The sequence below is a fragment of the Pomacea canaliculata genome, linkage group LG9 (genome assembly GCF_003073045.1).
Source record: "Pomacea canaliculata isolate SZHN2017 linkage group LG9, ASM307304v1, whole genome shotgun sequence".
Taxonomy (NCBI): Eukaryota; Metazoa; Mollusca; class Gastropoda; order Architaenioglossa; family Ampullariidae; genus Pomacea; species Pomacea canaliculata.
The window spans coordinates 5,141,023-5,145,147 of NC_037598.1; positions in this window are offsets into that span (position 1 = coordinate 5,141,023).

The following is a 4,125-nucleotide window of genomic DNA, read 5'->3' on the forward strand; positions in this document are numbered from 1 at the left end:
CATTAAAAGTTTATCACCGCAACCCACATGGGTTACACATTAATGCTCTTTGAACTATCAACAATTATTATATTCTTAAAGGTGGCTGTTTAAACACAATTTGCTATGTTCGTATTCGCTCGTGATTAACCTAATTAATTATTAAATTACTAAGCTCATGATGTTCATAGTTAACCTATTTACAAATTGTTCTCGTAGTGCCCACAGTTAAACTGCATACAAATTATAAACCTGTTCTCACAAAGTACAGGATCTATATTTTATGTTTCCTAACCACGATAAGTAAATTAAAATTACATTAGTAGACTGTGCTTGTAAGGCCCACCGTTAAATTACAGACAAATTATTATATTGTGATTGTAATTCCACAGTTAAACTAAGTATTAGATTTTGCTGGTAACGACCAGACTAGTAGACTGTTATGTTTGAGACGTCGCGTGCTCCAAATGCTGCTGGAGTAGGGCACGAGCTCACAAGTGTGGTTGTCAAAAGGCATACTTGAATAAAACAAACATAGAATCAAAATACAACAACAGAACTACGTGTTAGGTGATGGAGGTGGTGGTGGGACCGGGGTGGGAGTGGGGGACAGGGGCTAGAATTGAACACCCTGGTGTGGCCGAGGCGTGGTGCCGGCCGAGCGCGGTTTCCGTCGCCATCGTGACAGCTCGGCAGCGATTGAAAGGAGGCGAGAAATTACGGCGCGGCTGCTGGCAGCTGATAAGACCCAGCCTCCAGTTCAATACCCGCCCTGCGCATCCTCTCGCCCACAAGCTGCAGCCTGGGCTTTGCTGGTCCAGTGCTGCACCTCTCGGGGAACTGGTCCTGGCAACGGAATATTGACATCTGGTATTTCTGAAGAAAGAAAGGAAAGAACGACGGACGGACAGACAGAAAGAAAAGCAAAGAGGAAGGCATGTTTGTGTAATTGATTCTTAGCAAAAAGATTTGGAAGTATCTATATGTGGCTATGGTGGAAACTGTGTGTGTGTGAGAGAGAGAGAGACATAGGCGAAGAGAGAAAGTGTGTGTGTGTGTGGAGGGTAGGAGAGAGAGTGTGGGTGAGAGAGAGAGAGACAGAAACAACCAGAGAGTGTGTGTGAGAGAGATAGAGACAAAGAGCGTGTCTGTGTGTCTGTGTGTCTGTGTGTGTGCGTGCATGTGTGCCAGAGCGCCTAAAGGTTGAAATAAAATATTTTTTATTTACCACAAACATTAATTAAACGCCGGACAGTTCAGCAATGGCGTGTGTGTTAACGGAACCGGATGTGGGTGATCCCTATCGTCAGTTAAGGAACTTGCTGGATCACGTGCTCAATCAGGTCAAGAAGAAATATAAGGTCAAGGAGTAAACACACACAAACACATTTTAACATCAGTATTCACTACAAGTCCATCACTTCATTTGATCTCTTCCACAACAAACAAAAACAACATAAAGTCAAATTACTGGTTAATTCCTGTTTATTGACAGGCCAAAATAATAATAATAATAAAACAACCCTGTAATCAAACAAAGAAACCGTAAATATTTCACAGCATAATTAATATTTCATTTGTTAGTTAAATTGACAGACACATGAGCTGTTCGACACTGTGATATGCGAAGTTAAGGTTATATTTAATGGCAAAATAATTATTCAAATGAATCGCATGAGCTAAAAAATCTTCATTGTAATAAGACAAAATACAAATATTAAGCATTTTTTGTTTTTCTCTCTTTGTTCCATTGACATTGAGAACTTCCAGAAAACTGTGTGAAACACATTTTTAACAATTATAATCGATTAAATTATATTCCTGGTTTTTTTTAAACTTTCCTATTTAAAAATTTCACTATTAAGAAGACTTTTCTATCAATACTTATGTCTACAGTTGTGATAGCAGACCTAGAAGATAATAATACACCTGCACAGGTGTAACTAACGACAGATACAGGAAGATGAGAGTAAGAGTGGAAAAAAGTACTCATCGTCAATCTACAAACAGTGGTTAGATAATATATCCAACTGAATTAATGACAATAACAATTAACAAATTTATTAACCCTAGACAGCAATTATATTCGGTAAGTGTGATCAGAAAAAGAAATAAACACAAACATACAAAGTGCTAGTAACAAAACAACGACCAGAACAAGATAAGGACAATGCTGCTCATCATAGAAAACTTTAAAAATGTAATCTTACATATAAATACATATATATATATCTTACATACATACCATTCTAAAGACACGCAGACCTTATAAAAACAATCCGGACACACAGCCATCCACTCTCCCCCAGTAATTGAAATCTTGTCAACTTGCAATGGGGAGGCTGCTGTCTTGTTTATCAGACACGTGACTTTTTTTTGTTTGTCAAACACTTAATTTGAATAAAATGTTGTGTCAGACAACTGGTGCCAGATGGATGGAGGGAGGCAGCGACAAGGATGGAGATAGGAGGAAGGGGAGGCCACTCGTAGTCCTACACAGCTTAAAAAAAAAAGTCTGTCCTTTATCTACAGGAGTGTATCATCGCAGTCATCTTTTCTCCCTTTCTTTCTTCTCCCTTTCTCTCTATCTCTCTGCTTTTCAGCGCTTCATCAGATCGAGGCTTTGCGGAGCGTGTAAGTGGCTTATCTGTCAAGCCTGTCTGTATAAATTGTCCTCGCGGACTGAGAAGTTGGAGCAGACGACAGACCAGAGGTGTGGCCACCACTTCATCGGTTGAAGAGTTTCATTTTCATCCCCCTTCCCGAACGAGGACTTTAAGAAACTAGTTACAGGCAAAAAAGTGACAGAGGATGCCTCAAAAGAAAACAAAAACAAACGAGTATAGGACTGTGAACGGTGGCAGCTTTCCGTTGAACTGACGAACATTTGAAACTAGGATTTCCCACAAAAAGACAAGAGTGGAAAATAGGAAGTTAGTGGCCAACAAAGGTGTGTTGTCCACGTGTGAAATAGTGTGAGTCTTGCTGAGTCCATAGTTTGATTGGTGTTGTTGCTTTGGTGAGTCTTCTGTTGGACAGGATCTTCCTGTGGGTGGTTGTGTGGACAATCCATATCGACAAATGGCAGGTAAATGTGTGTGTGCGTGATTGTGTGAGTCAGAGAGAGAGAGAGAGAGACAGACAGAGAGAGACTGAAAGAGAGAGAAAGATAAATGAGCATCCGTATGGTGAGCATGTGTGTGTGTGTGAGATGTGTGAGAGAGTATGTGTGTCAGTGTGTGTGTGTGCATCATCATCTACTATACCTGTGTTTGTGATGCATGTGTGTGTATGTGTGCATCATCCTCTACCATACCTGTGTTCAACATTTCCCACCTCAGTCAGCACCACCCCACACTACATGTACATACCCAGATCCAGTTCCTCTGACAATCAATTTCCCGTTCCGCCTCACTGCTCAGGCTCGCCCCTCGCGGCGTCAGTTTGCAAACTTCACACCTTTCCGCCAAAAGATCCGTGTCGGACCACTCATTTTCCACCATTTTTATGAGATCAAGTTGGTGGTGCACGTCCAGTGTGGCTGGAAACATGGACCACAAACCGGAAGAAGATCGGGTCATCCTTTTAAGCTTATTGTTTTCTGTGACTCATGCCGGGCATAAAACCTTGGGTGGTGTCGGGTATCTCCATCCAGTATGCTAGCGTTTCACTCTTAGGGTTATCAAGACAACCCAAGAGGCATGTTTAATTCTGGATGCGGCGGGTATTTGGTTTTTAATAGCCTGACCGCTTTACGGTCCACGCCGTTGCACCAAGCTTTATACGGCTCGGGGAAAAGATGTAAAATGTTTTTTTCACATTGAGGGTCATCCATCTTACACACAAGAGCTCGGACACAATAAGTAGACGATAATAAAGAAATATTGACACAAAAAATAGTTCCCTTTTATGGTCAGTGTGTATTTGGAAGCAAAACGTGATGTACGTTGGTATGTGTGGGTGGGTGGGTGTGTGGGTCGGTGGGTGTGCCGTGTGTTTTTGTTTGCGAAACATGTCAGCAGGTAAACAAATTTTACTTGTTATCGACTCTTTGTTTTATTATTCGGTTCCTTCAAAATGACAAAGTCTGCTGCTTGCTTTCAAAAGGTAATTTCCCCATCTAAAAAAAGCTCAAATTACTCGTGT